The sequence below is a fragment of the Callospermophilus lateralis genome, unplaced genomic scaffold (assembly GCF_048772815.1).
Source record: "Callospermophilus lateralis isolate mCalLat2 unplaced genomic scaffold, mCalLat2.hap1 Scaffold_1712, whole genome shotgun sequence".
Classification (NCBI taxonomy): domain Eukaryota; kingdom Metazoa; phylum Chordata; class Mammalia; order Rodentia; family Sciuridae; genus Callospermophilus; species Callospermophilus lateralis.
In genome coordinates this window covers 33,555-53,316 of record NW_027512784.1, presented here as the reverse complement: position 1 = coordinate 53,316, position 19,762 = coordinate 33,555, and the positions used below count along the sequence as shown (strand labels likewise).

The 19,762-nt window shown below is 41.5% G+C and overlaps 2 pseudogenes; both read right to left on the bottom strand.

The window, feature by feature from the left end:
• Positions 1–337: 337 nt before the first annotated feature.
• LOC143385760 (olfactory receptor 14A16-like) lies at positions 338–1,289 on the bottom strand (annotated as a pseudogene).
• Positions 1,290–17,988: 16,699 nt separating this feature from the next.
• Positions 17,989–18,956, bottom strand: LOC143385761 (olfactory receptor 5AR1-like; annotated as a pseudogene).
• Positions 18,957–19,762: the final 806 nt, after the last annotated feature.

Genomic DNA, 19,762 nt, shown 5'->3' with positions numbered 1-19,762 from the left:
CACCCTTGCCAGGGACCACCACAATTTTCCTGGGAGAGGCCTTCTCTATCTCTATGTCCCACCATCCTGTCCAGTGCCACTTGTCACAGACCAAGGAGCTCCACTGGGATGACAAGAGAAAGGCCAGCATACCTCAGTCCACTCACCAGCGGAGGCCTTGGTCCCCACCCACTTGATTTGGGCACAGAGATACTTTTCAGTGTCACTGTAATGAGTACGAACTGATTCTCATCAGCTCCTTACTGTAAATGTCCAAAATCATGGCCCAATAGGATACCAGAGGTGCAGGTGATTAAGTCAGAGGGCAAAAGATGGTGATGTTGTGAGATCAACCCTTTTAATTGGAAGGATGATGCCTGTTCACCAGCAGTTTCCTCAGCGCAACCTTCATATCCTTGTTTCTCAGACTGTAGATGAGGGGGTTCACAGTTTGTGTCACTACAGTATAGAATACCGAAACTAGCAAGTCCAGGGTTGATGGAGATTGCGGCAGGGGCCGTAAATAGGCAAAAAAGTCAGAAGAGAAGAATAGAGTCACAACAAGGAGGTGAGGCAGGCATGTGGAGAAGGCTTTGGACCTACCTGCTCTAGAGGGCATCCTCAGCACAGCGGAGAAGATGTGAATGTAAGAAATATCCATGAACACAAAGCATCCAAAGTCCAACAGCAGGCTCAGCCCAATGACCATTAGCTCCCCAATGTTGTAGGAGCAGGCCAGGGCCAGCAGCTGTGGGACGTCACAGAAGAACTGGTGAACATCAGGAGACCTACACCTGGGTATGGAGAAGGTAGCTGCTGTGTGCAGGATTGCATTGACACCTCCACTGACCCAGGAGGAGGCTGCCATCTGCATACAATCTCCACGGCTCATGAGGATCTCATACCTGAGCGGGTGACAGATGGCCATGTAGTGGTCATAGGACATGACTGTGAGTAGGGCTACTTCCGTTGTGGCAAAGAGGAAGAAGAAAAAGACCTGGGAAACACACTCAGGGAATGAAATGGTGTTGCAATTTGTCAGAGAGTTTGTGATGGATTTGGGAACAGTGATGGAGATGAGGCACAGATCCAGGAACGACAAGTTCTTTAGGAAGAACTACATGGGGGTGTGCAGCCCATGGTCCTTGGTGATGAGGGTGATGATGAGGAGATTCCCAAGGAGGGCGGCGAGCCATCAGGAAGAGCACAAGGTAAGTCATCAGGAAGAGCGCCGCATGCAGGATCTGGAGCTCCCGGATGTTAGAGAAGCCCATGAGGAGGAAGGAGCTCCCAGAGGTGAGATTGTCCATCTCTCTGGATGTCCCAGCATTTACTATGAAAAATAGAGAGTGTGAGCTCAGGCTTCACCCAAAGGCTTCACTCTTCTGTTTTCCTGATTCCCTTCCTCTCACTCATCCGTGCATGGATCAGGAAATGTGAGATGACCTAAAACTGACACCAGCAAGCCTCCATGAGGCTATTTGAGCACTGTGTCCACACTGTGTGCATGATGGAAGAGGGAGGTCAGCCTAATCCAAATCATGAGGCTGTCATCTAATCTGCACAAAGGTCTACGATCCATACCTGACTCAAACGTTACATACTTGACACTAAAATAGAAGAGGCAGGTTCTTTGGAGCCATCAGTCCTAAATACAAATTTTCACTGAGGCACTTATTAACACTGAGACCCTGAATCAATTATCCAAACATCATTTCCCTCAATTTACAGTGTAAGTTTTCCACCTGGTCTCTGATTCATTTGAATAATGCGCATAAAATATCTAACAGTTTGTGAACAAGAAGGTCTTTAACCCATACTACTTCCATATGGATTCAGCCTTCCTTCATTATGGCAAAGTCAGAAAAACATTGAAAATGTGAAAACAATAGAAAAAATACTGAGTGTTGAGTCTAGTTGCATGTTATTACTTTGAGCTACTTTACAGTGCTGGAGGTTTTAGGATGTTGTCAACTATGAAGATCATTCTTGTTCATAGAAACAGAACTGATTCAAATTCTCATGTAGTGCAGTAGGTCGCTGCTCTGTGGACCATGTCATTCACATCCCTCTGTAAACCCAATCCTGCTTCATTTGCCTTGAGTGTGACACTTTGATTTCTCCTCTGAACCAGTTGTGGTGTCTTGCCAGTCCCTCCTTATTTAATGAGCTAGACCAAATTTTGTCCTGCACTTTTTATTGACATACAGTATCTGTGCATATTTTGGGGCACAGTATGAGTGATACGTAATGATGGAGTCAAAGTAACCAGCATTTGCTTCTCTCCAACACGAATCACTTCCATGTATTGGGTAGGAACATTTAGACTCTTCTCAGTATTTTGAAATATGTTACAGACTGTTGAAGGCTAAGGTCACCCTACTAGACACAGGAAGACAACACCATACGTTCTCACTATTTGTGAAAACTGTAACACTGACCTCATGGAGAGGAGAGTGGAACAGTGTCACTGAGACAGGGAAGAGTGGGGAGGAGTGGGCCCAAAGAGGCAGGAAAGGCAGGAAGACACAGTCAGGAGGAATTCATTCTGGGTTCCATAGCCTGTGCTTGTTTTATATTCACATGAGAGTCTTGATTTTACTGTCTGTCTATCTATCTATTTATCTATCTATCTATCTATCTATCTATCTATCTATCTATCTATCTATCAATCTATCTATCTATCTTATTCAGCAATTACCTGGATAGCAATTCCTAATATTCACAGCCACACTTCATGAAAATACTTGATAGATCTTAGGGGAATAATGCAACAGAGACCGACAAGAGAAATGCAAAGACGCTCTTCATTTTTTTGTCGTGTCATAGTTTACTAAACCCTGCTGCTCGGTAGCACTGATCTGTTTACTGTAACATCCACACTAATTCTTGCACATATAGGCCTTCTTATCCTCTCCAAAATCCTCAAAGTGGGTGCCCTTGTCTTTCAGGCTACACTGCAGTGAATCCTAGGCAGTTGGGGCACCAATTCCCCCCCCCTTCTGTTCAGAACCACCTGCTGGCTCTGCTTTCCCCTTTGGGTCAGTCTGGGTGCCACAGCCTTCCAGCCTTACCTGTCAGTGGAGGTGAGCTGCTTGTCACCAGGCTGAGGGTAGGAAAAACCTGCATGTCTCCACCAAGCACTCTCTCTCTTCTCGTTGGCTTTTCTGTTCCTTCCCATGTCTCAGAGGAGGAAAGGCCCTCTCCTTCACAGAGCTGTAGTGCAGATTGCACTGGGGACACTGATGCTGTTTTGCAAAGTGAGTTTAACATACACGTTTCCAAATGTGTTCTGAGGAGCCAACCTAGGCAGGATCCCTGTGTGAGGGCTAGCAGCCACTCCAGGGCTCCCCCTTGACCAGTTCCTAACCCAGTGCTTATTTGGTGAATGCCACCAATGTTTTTTCCTGAAAAATGCTATTAATCATTCACACCAAGCTTTTTGTTTTGTTCTTGATAAAACTTCTGCACTTAAAGACTTTTTGCCTCCTGCCTGCTAGATCTACTGAATCAGAAACACTGGGACAGACCCAGGGCAGGAGTGGTGATGCCCACTCAGATGGACGTGGCACCTGCTGGTGCTGAGGCTTTTACTGGAGACCTTCTCATTTTTTTTCTTAAAAGTATTTGTACCCATCACTTTCCACTTTTCTTCTGTCTCCTGAGTAAACACAGACTTACTCTGTCATTTCCAGCTGTCAAAATAAATTCTCAGCAAGAGCCCCTCTTCCTTCTGGAGATCCAGTAATTTATCTCAAAACTACTATGTGGGAATTACATTTTAATTCTCCAATAAGTGATAATAGAATAATTTCCTAAACAGTACCTGGAATAAGCATGTACCATGGCACCCAGGGGGCCAGGCAAGGGCAGGCAGCAAGTGTGTCATGAGTTGGGAGGAAACAAAGAGGATCTGTTGAGGAGAGCAGAGGAAAGGGGAAGGTCATTCAAGCTCTGCTCCTCTGGGGTATGTGCTGAGGCAGAGGTCTGAGAGGTGCTGGAGGAGGAGGTGGGAGCTGGCGAGGAGGACTGGAGGCTGAGAGAGGAGTTCTCACCTGTCCTGCCTCAGCAAGGGCACCAGGGCCTGCTGCAGAGCTGCAGAGAGGTGCATGCCTCGCACACCTGCTGTCCACATTCAGCAACTTGCCAGCTGAGAGTTTGGAGGACAGGGAACCAAGTGAGGAGGCAAGTTTTAAGAGCACACGAGGGCGCCATCTCAGGAGGTTGGCAGGAGAGGGTCACACCAGGTGGGAGAGGGAAAGAGAAAGCACAAAATAAGGAGGAAAAAAATGCAGGGAAGGTCAGATGTGCTCTTCAACAGGTGAGGGAGAACAGAGGGCAGAACAGAGAGCTGGCTGCAGAGCCCTGGGGATGAAGTTCTCCCATTTGCTCCCAAACTGGGAGGGAATGAAAGGGACGGTCCCTGCTGGCCTCATGGTGTCTCTGCCTCTTTCCCACTGCCTCCCTCTTCCTGACCTAGCTGTCCTGGACCCAGGGATGTAGGAGACTCCTATGCTAATGGGAGACACAGTAGCAGGGCTGCAGAGTGTCCTTGCCTCAGGGAGGGTGAGCAGCAGCTTTGGGTGCACACGTGATTTGTCCATGCTGCCTTGATTAATGCAACATAAAACGTCACAGCTCCTGCTAAGAACTTCTTGGCATTGATGATGTGTAGTTAGAAGGGTGTGCTTGGGGAAAGCCTTCCTCTGTCTCTGGAAGCACCCACAGCCTGCCCAAGGCTGGTGCCCCTGGCTTCCCTTGCTGGGCTCCGAGTGGACAGGAAGACCCCACAGTGCCTTTGGAAGCATGCATATACCCACTCTTCTTTGATCACCCAACATATTCGGAAATTATTATAATTGTATCAATTCAGAAAGACCAGCTAAAGTAGATTCTAATTGAAATGAAGTGGAGGCTTTTTATATTTTTGGAAGTTTCTGAAAATATTTCTGGGCTCCAAAATAATTTTAATATATACTGTTCCCCTTTTCAATATGAATAACTCAGAAGTTGGCTCCTAAGGTCCATGTGAGGAGGATGTGTCCAGTTTATGGAGCTCACCCTCCTGGACTGTGAGCTCCCTGTGATGGCTGCTGTTCCTTTTTTTCAGAGTAAGGGGGCTTGGGAAGGTCTACATTGTGGAAGGCTCGCCAAAGGCAGAACAATTCAGTTGAAGAAATTCACTACTGGGAAACTGAGATCCTGAGTGCTTAACCTCTACCAGCCATAATCGGAGTCTTTCCAAGTGTTACTATAATTTATATCTATGCTAAGATCAACCTGTAATATGCCACATAATAAGGTACATATTTTTATAAATATGCAATTTGCAGTGGTATTTATACATAATACTTATATCTTTATAACAGGGAGGGAGTGCCATGCAGGAAACCTGAGCACTCAGCCCACCTCACATAGCAGGGGCAGGACCTGAATGCAGGTGGCCAGACTCTACAGGACTCTCAGTGTCGATAACTTACCTGCCCCCAGATGCCTTCAGGAACAGCTCTTTTTTCCTGAAATTGAATAGAGAGGCACTCTACCACTGAGTTGATTCCCCCATCCTTTCTGATTTTCACTTTGAGACAGGGTCTCTGCAATGCCCAGACCTCCAACTTGCATCCTCCTGCCTCAGCCTCCTGAGTGGCAGGCCACCTGTGTACCCAGTCATAAAAAAGTTTGAAGAAGTGACCTGGTAACTGGGCTCCTCCGCAGTGTGCCTCTTGTCCTGAAAACAACTTCACACCCCAGCTTTCTGTTCCTAACCCACATGCAGTATATCAAGCCTAGGGTTTGGCGTCAGGTGGCCCCAGGGGTCTCCTCCACTCTGTCTCCCTGTGGGCTGCCAGGAGGTGAGTTTAGCATGTGTTCTGACTTCCCTGCATCACCTGATGCCTCTCCTGAGCTTCAGGGCAGACCCAAGGAGCACAATCCAGACACATGGGTGCAGCCAGCCCTCTCAAAAGTGACTTACATCTGTGGAGAGCAGCCAGGTAGGAGACAGTGTAACCCTGGGGCCTGTTCAGCAGGGGGTGCAACCCCAGGGCCAGGACTGCTACTCACGCTGCTGCTGCTTCACAGGGATTCCCTGAGTGGGCAGGTAAATACCAGGGGAATAGAGCCAATTAGCCACCACACTGTCCCTTGTTGGAAAGAAACTTCGCAGGAAGCGCCTCCTTCACTGCCCCAGTGGCAGCACATCTCCAGACTGACTACTCAGGCTCCTTACTCAGCTGTAATGATTCTTCCTTTTGTCCCTCTTCTTTATTGGTCCCTCTTAGTTATGCATGACAGCACCATTCATGTTGACATAATTATAAAGGCATGGAGTGTACTCCGTCTTCACTCCCTCTCTCCTCCCTCCCCTGCCCCTTCCTCTACTCTGCTGGTCTTTCTGCTCTTTACTTTTGGATCTCACCTATAGGTTTACTTATGGGTGTTTGCATGATCATCCATGATCCTCTGTGATACATGTCACTTGTGCTGCCTCTGCCAGGAGCTGAGTGTGATGGTGAAGGATAGTGAGTGTCTCCAGGGCTTGATAAATGAGGGTCCCCGATATGATTTCAACCAAAGTTGTCAGAAATTATGATCATTTCCATAGATTCTCAGGAACCATCTATACTTAATATTCCTTGAGTTTTCTGTATCTGAGCTTTTGTTCACTGGTATATGAGAGTCTGGCTCTACCTTGTATTCCTTTCTCCCACACAGTAATGGATATTTTCTCTCCTTCTAGAGAGCATGTGCGATCTAATATCCTCATACTGGTTACTGTTTGGAGAAGTCCTACAGACAGGTGGACGTAATGCAAACTAGTGTGCCATCAAAAGAGGGAACACTTAGCTCAGGGGCATCTACAGTCTTTCTGGATATTTATAAAACTGAATTTGAATGTGAAAAAACAGGTTCTAATCATATTTATTTTCCTGAAATGTCTTTTTAATATTTTTGGTCATATCACATTTTTAAATCCATCTGAGTGTTAATGCAATTAATATGTTAAAAGTCAAAATATGTTAAAAAATTCTGTCTACCCACAGAGAACCAGGTTGAACTTCCAAAAAGAACACCTTACTGTGCTTTAAGGCTTTAGGTGAAGCCCCAACAGGGTGGGCACTATTGACACAGATGGCAGAGTGTCTGCCTAGTGCCCCTCTGTACCACCCTTGTCATCCTTGCTTCTGGGTGCGATGAAAGCTTCCATTTCAGTGAAGTGGATCCATATAGAAGGGGTTAATTGTTTTCCGAACACTTAACAATGGTTTTAGATTTATCATATTTTTCCAGAATTATTAATTAAACTAGGGGAAAATTTCTTAGTAAATACTTGTTTTCTTTAATGTTCTATAAATCACAAGGCTATAATTGAGAAATTTTTATTTCTCAATTTATCCTTTCCTTATTTATTTTTTCCCAAGAACTTTTTTCATGATTTTTGTAGATACATTTCAAATTGTTCATTTGCCAATTAACAACTCTGAAATGTATGTCATCTCAAAAATAGAAGGAACCAGATGCTATATATTTCCATAATTTATTCTTAGAAATCAGCTTCCCATCCTTTTCTGCAAATGGGTATACATAGTCCTTAAATAAAGAAAGAGGACTTTGCAGAAATCTTGTGATATGAAAATAAAGTGGTCATCCCCAATTATTCTGGATGCTGTGTTAGCCATAGCATCCTGGCACCATTTATTATATATATTTGAAAATATTGTCTATTTATCTTTTTATTCCATTATTTAAATCTGAACTATTTTAGTATTGATATGAGGCAATAAGTTGTCTCACACACACACACACACACAGTCACACACACACAGACACACACACACACACACACACACTCACACACACACACACAACCCTGGGATTTGAGGGTAAGCATGACATCGACCTTGTCACCCAGGCCCTTTCATACATACAGAGGCAAATGATGATTCTGGCTTCATTGATCTGATAACAGGAAAGTGCTCTGGGCCAAACACCAGAGTAATCTGTACTGAATCCTACAGAAATGAGAAGCCAAACCCAGCTGAATGTCTCTATCCACCTCACTGTGGGACTGCACTATCTCTCTATCCACCTCACTGTGGGACTGTAGTGTCTACTTATGACTTCATCACCACATCAGCACTTTATGTTTGTGTAGCTAGAGTTCATGAATGAGACGATCCTAGCACAAACACCAACAGATATTTTGAGTGTGTGATTCAGTTTTAGGGCTCTACACATTGTAAGCAATACTATATTCTAATTTCTACAAACTTTACGCTTTCTCAAGTGTAACATGAAACTCATATATATGTGTCAAGATTTATTCTACTGGATATGATGAAAATATGTCCTGACTAATGAAAAAGTAATGATAAAATTTATTTAATACGAATTTTGATAGTTTTTGTTGTTGTTGGATCATTTGGATTTTCAAATTTTATGGCCATTCAAACATAAATATATTGCAGTAAGTAGATATATATCTTATTGTATATTAAAATTTGACAATGGGACTGGGGATGTGGTTCAAGCGGTAACTCAATCGCCTGGCATGCTCGGGGCGCTGGGTTCGATCCTCAGCACCACAAAAAGATAAAATAAAGATGTTGTGTCCACCGAAAACTGAAAAGTAAATATTAAAAAAATCTCTCTCGGGGCTGGGGATGTGGCTCAAGTGGTAGCGCGCTTGCCTGGCATGCGTGCGGCCCGGGTTTGATCCTCAGCACCACATACAAACAGAGATGTTGTGTCTGCCAAAAACAAAACAATAAATATTAAAAACAAATTAAAAAATCTCTCTCTCTCTCTCTCTCTCTCTCTCTCTCTCTCTCTCTTTAAAAAAATTTGGCAATGATTTTCAATTTTCAGGACTCATATTTTAATTTATTTATTTAAATTAGTTATATATGATAGTAGAATATACTTATGCACTTTGATATATCATACATAGATGGGATACAATTTCATTTTTCAGAGTGTACATGTTGCAGAATCATATTGGTCAGGACTCATATTTTTTATGAACCCAATGTTTTAATTGGATTGCATTGGTCAAGAATTCCAATGTACATTAAAAATAATGATGTAGTAAGCATCTGAGATTATTTTTAATTTAACAAAAATATTTTCAATGTTATCTAGTCCTCAAAATGTTGCGACTTTATATATATAATATACATATTTATATGTATTTGTATATGTATACATATAAATATTATATATATATATATTTATATACATATATATATAATTATATATATATATATATATATATATATATATATATAAAACCATTTTCTTTTGGGTGGGTACATATATACTGGAGTAGAGAGTAGTTAGCAGTTAGTGCAGAATTTAGCAGCTTTCTTTACAGCATCTAAGAACCTGATCATTTGACTTTTATTTATAGATCTAAAGTAGTAAATATGAGTGGATTTTATAATATTCATGTCTCTCTAAATATGTTGGATTATATCTGTGTATCACCACCCATCATATCAATTTTAGATTTTAGAGAATTGCTGCTCTTATTTTATTAGAGTCAAGTCTGTGATGTATACTAGAGATTATCCAAAAAGCAGACTTCAAAGGATTAATTAATGTGTGATGCTTCTCAACTAGTAAACAAACAGCTTCATGGTAATTTCAGAAGTAAACTCCATTCTTAACTCCATTATGAAGATGTGAATGTGCAGAGGAAAACATGTAGTGAAACTTACTATGGATATGCCTGTTTCCAGATATTTGCATTTATTTATTTATTTTGAGAAAAAGAAGAAAGAAGTATTGCTTTGCTAGCAAAGGAGAAACACAGGAGACTTCTGTCCCAAAGGCTGTGACTCTCTTGATCAGGAGGGTCAAGGGATTTCCCAGATATTTGCATTTATTAAGAAGCAAGTCACTGAGAAATTGGGTATTGCCTAATGTTTCCAAAGGGTTACACCAAGATCAAGGTACATGAGGCCAAATAATTAAAGATGCAAGTAAAAATCAATTGATTTGGACATGGAAAAATCACAACCAAAAAAATAAAAATCCATGAACATGCTGTGTGAAAAGATCAAAATAATATTTTAATCTCTGGTGAAACTTGCATGCTCTCAGGATATGAAATGTACACTTTAAACATATACTTCTTAGCCAGATGTGGTGGCACACCTGTAATCCCAGCTCCCTGGGAGGCTGAGGCAGAGACCATGGTCACACCATGGGAAATGCTGGTGTTACAGTTATCAAGATGTGATGTTTAGGGCAGGTATAAAAAGCAAAGTAGGTATAAAAGCAAAGTTAACTCAAAGTGGATCAAGGAACTTGATATCAAATCAGAGAAATGGCGTCTGATAGAAGAAAAAGTTGGCTATGATCTACATACTGTGGGGTCGGGCTCCAAATTCCTCAATAGGACACACATAGCACAAGTGTTAATAACTAGAATCAACAAATTGGACTTACTCAAACTAAAAAGTTTTTTCTCAGCAAAAGAAACAATAAGAGAGGTAAATAGGGAGCCTACGTCCTGGGAACAAATCTTTACTCCTCACACTTCAGACAGAGCCCTAATATCCAGAATATACAAAGAACTCAAAAAATTAGACAATAAGATAACAAATAACCCAATCAACAAATGGGCCAAGGACCTGAACAGAAATTTCTCAGAGGAGGACATACAATCAATCAACAAGTACATGAAAAAATGCTCACCATCTCTAGCACTCAGAGAAATGCAAATCAAAACCACCCTAAGATACCATCTAACTCCAGTAAGATTGGCAGCCATTAGGAAGTCAAACAACAACAAGTGCTGGCGAGGATGTGGGGAAAAGGGTACTCTTGTACATTGCTGGTGGGACTGCAAATTGGTGCGGCCAATTTGGAAAGCAGTATGGAGATTTCTTGGAAAGCTGGGAATGGAACCACCATTTGATCCAGCTATTCCCCTACTCGGTCTATTCCCTAAAGACCTAAAAAGAGCACACTATAGGGACACTGCTACATCCATGTTCATAGCAGCACAATTCACAATAGCAAGACTGTAGAACCAACCTAGATGCCCTTCAATAGACGAATGGATAAAAAAAATGTGGCATTTATACACAATGGAGTATTACTCTGCATTAAGAAATGACAAAATCATAGAATTTGGAGGGAAATGGATGGCATTAGAGTAGATTATGCTAAGTGAAGCTAGCCAATCCCTCAAAAACAAATGCCAAATGTCTTCTTTGATATAAGGAGAGTAACTAAGAACAGAGTAGGGACGAAGAGCATGAGAAGAAGATTAACATTAAACAGGGATGAGAGGTGGGAGGGAAAGGGAGAGAGAAGGGAAATTGCATGTAAATGGAAAGAGACCCTCAGGGGTATACAAAAATACATACAAGAGGAAGTGAGGGGAAAGGAGGCAAAATATAAAGGGGGAGAAATGAATTACAGTAGAGGGGGTAGAGAGAGAAGAGGGGAGGGGATGGGGCAGGGGGGATAGTAGAGGATAGGAAAGGCAGCAGAATACAACAGACACCAGAATGGCAATATGTAAATCAATGGTTGTGCAACTGATGTGATTCTGCAATCTGTATATGGGGTAAAAATGGGAGCTCATATCCCACTTGAATCAAAGTGTGAAATATAATATATCAAGAACTATGTAATGTTTTGAACAACCTACAATAAAAATTAATAAAAAAAATAAAATAAAAAGCAAAGTAGGAAAATGCTGGCAAACTTGTGGAATGTGTCTTCAGACATTGCTTTCATGAGTGGATGGCAGCAGTTTCTCTAAAGTTAATTCAATGTCCTAATAAGTCCCATTTCTATGTATTTATAAATAATATGAAAACTGATCCTAAAAAGCTTTGCTTGTATGCAAATATCCACAGCAGCTTTGTAAACAGAGACTAGTGCCCATCCACGCATGAATGGATAAACAAACTGTGGCAAAACAGACAAAATCAAACTGCCGCAACAGACCCAATTTCACAGGCGCAGCAGTAAACAAGCCCCCAAGAAAGACAGCATGCTTCTGATGTCATTCATCCAGTGCTCCAGGATGGGCAGAGCGTGCTTCTGGGGACAGAAATCAGAACACTGGTCACCTTGGCCTGGGAAAGTTAGCTGGACATTCCCACTGGGCAACATTAGGTGTGATGGGGATATTCTGTGGTTTGATCACATCATTTTTTTGCTAGGTCTAGAGGGGTCACCTCTAGATGTACAATGTACAATGTACAATCGACATTGCCTATAACTGACATCTCCCCACAGTGGCTGTGCTGACTTCCATTTCCCAGCAGAGCATGGGGCCATGGGCTCCTCTGTGTCCACATCCCACCAGCATCGTTGTTTGCTTGGCTGTTTTGATTAAAGCTATTCTGACTGGGGTGAGAAGGAATCTCAATGTAGTTTTATTCACATGTTTCCAATGACTAAAAACATTTAGCTATTTTCATATATTAATTGGCCATTTACACTTCTTTTGTAAGTGTCTAGATTATCTGCCCATTTGTTTTTTTTTAATTACAATTAAATTTAATTAAAAATTATATCAAATTTTTATTGGTGCATCATAATTATACTCACAGTGGGATTCAACATGCCATGCATTTGCTCATTTTTTAAAATTAAATTACTTGTTCTTTTGTTGTTACTTTTCTGTTTGTGTTTTGTCTCTAGTTCTTCACGTCTTCTAGGATGGATCCTGCCATTGCAGAGGTCTTTTGCTTCCTTGGTGAGGTTAATTTCTAGCTATTTTTGTGGCTAATATGAATGGGATTATTTCCCCCAGGTCCTTTTCCAACAGGTAAACTTGGGTTGTACAGCAAAGCTACTGGGTTTTATGTGCTGATCTTGACTTCCTGCTCTGCGGGGTTTATCATTTTCACCTGTCTTTTGGTGGCACCTCAGGGTTGTCAATGGACTCATGTCATCTGGAAGCAGGACTAAAATCACTTCCTCCTTTCCTGTGTGTGTCTGTCTTTCTCTTGCCCCACTGTTCTGCCTGAAATATTAAGTACCATATTAAAGAGGGGTGGTAAGAGTGGACAGCCCTGCCCTATTCCTGCTTCTGGAGAAACTTCTTTCTGTTTTCCCGCTCAGTACCATGTTGTCCATGGGTTCGTCCTGTGCACTCTTTATGTGGTTGAGGGGTGACTCCTCTAGACCTAGCCTTTCATTGATTGCTTAGGACTCAGACCATGTTCCATCCTCTGTCTGTAAATGTTGATTTGATTAATGTGGTCAATAGTGTTTTTCAGATCTGTATTGGATTATTTTATCTGCTGAATTTATTAATAACTGACTTAAGGGTGTTGAAGTCTCCCAATAAAATTGTGAATGTGTCTATTTCTCCTGGAATTTTAGTAGTTTTTGATGTCCTTGTGTCTGGGGTATACAAATTAAGGAATTTTACATCTTCTTTGCAAAATGACCTGTTTCATATATCTAATTCTGTTATTATTCCTAATTACTTTCATTGTTCCAAAAGTCCTTGTCTGAACTCAACACAACTGACCAATTTCTTTTGTTTAGTTTTAGCAAGGTGGTTCTCTCTCCATTTCTTTACTTTTAATCTACCAATATCTTTATATTTAAAGTGATTTTTTAATAAGTAAGCATATAGTTGATTTTTATAATCAACTCTGAAAATTTTCATCTTTTAAGTGTTCTGTTTTGAACATTTATATTTAAAGTAATTATTGAAAGAATTAATTCAACATCTACAATGTTTTTAATTCTTTAATATTTGCTTTTTTATTTGTCTCTTCTTTCTGACTTTTTTTTTTTTTTTTTTTTTTTTGTACTGGGGATTGAACTCAGGGGCACTGGACCACTGAGCCACATCCCCAGCCCTATTTTATATTTTAATTAGAGACAAGGTCTCACTGAGTTGCTTAGGGCCTGGCTTTTGCTGGGGCTGGCTTTGAACTATCAATCCTCTTGCCTCAGCCTCTTGAGCTGCTGGGATTACAGGCCTGCACCACCACCCCGGCGGCTCTCTCTCTCTCTTTCTTTCTTTCTTTTTTTTTTTAAGTGTTTTATGTGATTTAATTTGTCATGTCTTTTAGCATACTAACTATGTATCTTTTAAAAAAACTTTAGTGGTTGTCTTTGAATTCTAACATACATTCTATCTAACTTAGGTCCACTTTCAAATAGCACTGTGTCACTTTTTGTGCATTGAGAAACCTTAGAGATTTAAGTAACTCATAGTATTCACACAATAACTGCCCAAACAGTACCGTTGTGGGAAACAATAGCCTGATTTATGTTTATTTGAATTTTGAAAGGTTTCTAATCATCTCATTCCCCAAATTGTGATTGTCAGTTCTGCATGTCACTGCATGTCATCCTATCATGTAGATCACAAGGAAACTCTTTATTTTATTTTTAATTAACTTGATGTTATTGCAAAGAAGAAGCTGTCAAAAGCTAAACCATGTTTAAAATCAGATTATTGGGTCTAAGGTTCAAGCTCAATGGTGGAGTATATGAATAGGTTTCCATTTCCTTTTTTACTTCTATTTCAATATGGCTTTACTTTTTCAACAATTTCAAATTTCCAAATTTTTCTCTAAAACTAGGGCTCATTTGTTTTGTTTACCAGATTATTTACTTAGGTTCCCCATTTTCCCTTAATTTTTTCACCCAAGAGATCGCATTGAGTTATTTGATCTTTTCACAGTCACATTCCTTAACACCCTCAGGCTGAGCCTACACATATGTCTAAAGCTCCAATTCTTCTTTTTAGTGGACTTATTCTCCTTCATATTGACACTGTGCACCTTTTATAAAACTAAAATAGCCATCTTCTAAGCCCTGCAGACTGATCTCTTAATCAATTAGCACCTGCAAAAAAACTAGATGATGAAAATCCATGCTACATTCACATGCTTCCTAAGGATTTTTTAATATAAAATTCTAATTTTCATAATAATTGCTTGAGGTAATAATGAGAAATTCCACCTCATATATGGGAAAATGGTGTTTATACAACTATGCAGGATTATATAACCAGTGACTAATGATAAAAATATTATAATTTAGGAGGAATTAAACACTAGTGTTTTGGTTTGCGTTTGCTGTTTTAATTCAGAGGAAATTCGGTGCACCATTTCTTTTTGTTACTTCTCTTTTCAGTTTAAGCAGGCAAGTAAGATTTGACAATATAGAGTACTTTCCATATTCTAATATGCTTCAGGTAATAAATGACCATGAATTCTCATCCTTTTAAAATTAATAACAGTTACATTCAGTTACAAGGAGAAAACATCATGGCTGAATACAAAGTGTGACTATGATCATAAGGAAAAGATCAGATAAGGACAGTGGCCTAATTAAGAAATCAGGAGAAAAAAGTGTGCTACACGTCATGCCCTGATAGAGCAGTGGGTACCGGGATATAAGCACTTAGTGGATGTCAGCTTCAGTGTTATTATAGGTGAGGTCATGGCAGCGAGGGACCTCTCCTCAGAAGTGGAATTACACATCATGACTGCTGGGCAAATCTTTGACTCAGAACCTAAAATCCAGTGGAGCATTGATGGACAGTGAATGGATGGCGACCAGAGGAAGACACTGGAGGTGGCCAACACAAAGCATGCCATGGAGCAGCTGGAGTGTCCACATGACGGGTTCTGAAAGCTGGAGGAGATGGAAGCGGCCACCTGGTGACAAGCTGTGGGAACCAAGAGTGATGGCCATGGTTTCCAGTATTCACACAACAAGAAACAGAACCAGTAGAGAGGAAGGGTGGTGCAACAGGAATCCATGCCAATAGGTGTTTGTCAAATGCACCAAGAATGTGAGTGGAAAGCAGAGTCTCTTCAACCAATTGTGCTGGGAAAACCACACAGTCAATGTAAAGAATGACAGATGCTTATCTCTCACCATGGACGAAAATCAACCTGAAATTAATCAAAGACCTAAGACCTGAAAGTACGGGTGAGGGTTTGGATCTTTGAGCATTTTGTGTTTTTTAATGCCCAGATGCTGGTTCCACATGAAATACGTGACAATGTCTCAGAACCAGGAGATAAGATGATATCTGGATGTCAATCATGCCCTGCTGACTGCAGATTAGCATTTGCTTAGAAGAGAAGAAGTGATATTGAAAGTCCAAGTTCTGATTGCTCCATGTGGTGCTATTCACAGAGGATGAAAATGCAGAAGCAGTCCTGGTGCCTTCAGTGAGGGGTGTGTTCAGGGCAGCTGAGAGAGCGTGATGTAAATATGCTTCAGAAAATGAAAGGTAATGGAAATCATGCTGAAAATCTCGATGTTTCAGAATAGACATGGCAAGAGTTCCTGAAGGATTTTTGTTACTATAGGAGCATGTAATATCCATGTGTTTAAGGAACTGAATAGACACTTCATGGAAGAAGAAATACAGGTGGTCAATAAATATATGAAAAAATGTTCAACATCTCTAACAACTAGATAAATGTCAATTAAAACTACACTGATATTCCATCTCACTCCAATCACAATGGAAATAATATTAAGAATACAAGTAAGTACAGTAAATGTTGGTGAGGATGTGGAGGAAAAGATTCACTCATACATTGCTTATGGGACTGCAAATTGGTGTGACCCATCTGGAAAGCTTTATGGAGATTCCTCAGAAAATTTAGAATGGGACCCATTTGACTCAGTTATCCCACTTCATGGTATATACTCAATGGATTTAAAATCAGCAAACTACAGTGATACAACCACATCAATTTTTATAACAGCTCAAATCACAATAGCTGAACTATGGAACCAAAAGATGAATGAAGAAAAAAATTCTGGTATGTATATACAATGGAATATTATTCACCCTTAAAGACAATGAAATTACGGTATTTTCTGGTAAATGGATGGATCTAGAGACTGTCATGCTACATGAAACAAGCCAATCCTCCCCCCCCAAGAGGCCAATATTTTCTCTGATATGTGAGTAATAAACACACAATGAATAGGGGGGTGAGGGGAAGAAGAGAAGTACAATAAAATAGACAATGGGGAATGGAGGAAAGGGAGGGGCATAGGAAAAGGAAAGACAGTGGAATGAGTCTGACACAATTTGCCCTGTACACACATGAAAACAACACAGTGAATCCACCATCTTGTACATCCACAGAAATGGAATTCTAACTAGAATAATAGATATTCCAACCTTGTATAAAAACATCAAATGGATTCTACTGTCATGCACCACTGAAAAGAAACAATAAATTTTAAAAAGATTTTTTTTTCTTAAAAGGTAACCTCTCAATGATGAAGAAAGGAGACAGCAGGAAGAGGAACCAAAAGAGTAGTTTAATTGTGTACCAGGGATGGAATTCTAAAGATTTCCCAAAAGGAAAACCAGATAAAATAATGGTGGTGGAGAAGGACAGAGTCCTGCTTCAGCACCAAGGCCACCTACTGACCTCCTTAACCTGTTCTTTCTTTAGGAAAAAAGGGTGCTGGGAAAGCCACTGAATTGAGGACATATTGACTGTAGACAACAATATCCTTTAGAAGGATAAAGGTGAAATGAGAATGGGTTCTACTCTTTGGATGTCTAATCAGAGGATAGGCTGAATAGTAGAATCAGGAATGGTCAGGCAGTTTGAAATAGAAGGAAAGGAATAAGTAGATTGTAGACAGATTAAAAATGTGGTCCTTATGTTATATTCAGGGAAATGATGTCAAGAGAAAGATGGAAATTCATGATTAGGGGCCACAGCATGAGAGTGATGATAAAGATTTGAGAATACCATTCAAGAAAAGATCAGAGGAAAAAAAACATGAATTCTTACAGATATACTGAATGGAAGAAGAATTATTTAAAAATGATTTTTTATGGTACAATCTGAAGAAATCAAGATTTGTATGTTTCTGAGGTGGAATTGTATGTAAGACCATTGAAGTAAAGGACCTTCTGGGGAGAGAGGAGAAGCAGCAGGTGGTGGGTGGGGACATCCACAGGGGGAGACTCAGCGGGAGAGCAGGGGAGGGATGGAGGAGGTTGTCTGCACCCCCTGAGCATCAGACACCTGGACCAAGGCCAGCTGTGCAGCACCCAGCGCTCAGACTCCGCTGGCAGCTCAGCCTCTGCAGCGCGACCTTCATGTCTGGGTTCCTCAGAGAGTAGATGACGGGGTTCAAGGAAGGGGTGAGGATGGAGTAAAAGACGGTTGCCAGGCGACCCTGGGTGGTGGAGTACTGAGATGCAGACCTCAGGTAGGTGAAGCTTCCATTGCCATAAAACAGGAGGACTGTGGTCAGGTGGGAGGAGCAGGTGGACAAGGCCTTCCAGCGGGTCGTCCCCCGAGGGCATCCGCAGGAGGGTGGAGAGGATGCGGATGTAGGAGAGGACCGTGAGGGCGAAGGAGCTCAAGATGATGTAGCTGCTCATGGCAAAACCCACCTCCTCCCTGGGGTGGAAGTCAGCACAGGAGAGCCTCATGAGAGCAGGAATGTCGCAGAAGAAGTGCTCCACTACGTTGGGCCCACAGAAGGGCAGAGAGAAGGTGTTGATGGTGTGGAAGGCAGAGTAGAGCTTACCGCCCACCCAGGCCAGGACCACCAGTGCCCAGCACCGTCCGTGGCTCATGATGGTCCCATAGAGCAGGGGCCTGTAGATGGCCACACACCGATCATAAGCCATGGCTGTGAGCAGAAAGCACTCAGCTGAAGCAAGTGTGAAAAACATGTAAAGCTGAGCCACACACTCGAGGTAGGAAATGACCCCAGGGCCCTGTAGGGTGGTAGCCAGTGCCTTGGAGATGGTGACCGAGATGTAGCTCAGGTCCAGAAAACACAAATTCTTCAGGAAGAAGTACATGGGTGTGTGGAGGCGGCTGTGTCTAAGCACAGCTGTGATGATGGACATGTTCCCTAGGAGGCCAAAGGTGTAGACCAACAGGAAAGAGACAATGACCACTGGCCTCCCCTTCTGGGATGTCTGAGAAGCCCCTGAGGAGGAAGTGAGTCACTCTGGTCTGATTGGACATTTCTCCCCCTCTGAAGTTGTGTTCAGATGCAGTGGCCACAGATAGCTAAGAGGAGGTCAGCTGGGAATATGTCTAGGGAGGTCCTTTGTCTACAGAGGTGCATCTTCTCTCAATAGAAAAACATCCTAGAAGCAGCTTATATGAGAATCATAATCCAGGAAATTTGATTATTCTGAGGAATCACTCTGCACCTGTGCCCCAAGTCAACTGTTCTGATCACACTGCAGGAAAACAGTGTCTCATGGAAGAGAGGAGAGGAGGGGAGGGAAGGAAAGCAGAGAGGAGAAGATAACAGAGGAGACAGATGTCTGACAATTTTTCCTCCCATTCATTGTGGGGGCTTCAGGTAAGAGGTCTCATGTATTTACTTCACGCATTGACCCAGGTCACCACTTGGAGTGTCTCCACATTAACCCAATTGTTGATGCTTTAGTGAATGGAGAGATGGGCCTTTTTTTTTAACACCTTCCTTCCTCATGGTGCTCCTGCCCATAGATTTCCCCAGCCCTCCTAGGTTTTTCCTGTTATCACCTTCTCGCCCAGCCTCCTTTACTGCTGTTAATTTCTTTCTTAAACTATTGGCTTGGGGGATTTTTTTTGTCAAGTTGAAATATTCTTGGTATTTTTGGTAGTTCCAGGATTTATTACCAGATATGGTGTTGACATTTTTTTTTAATTTATGAAATACAATTAACATCTTGATCAGGAAATATTTAGTTCATTAAAAACCAACAAGGACAACCCCAACTTCTAGCTAATAAGATCTAAAAAACACAATGAATAAAAGGAAAGGAGGAAGGAGGCAC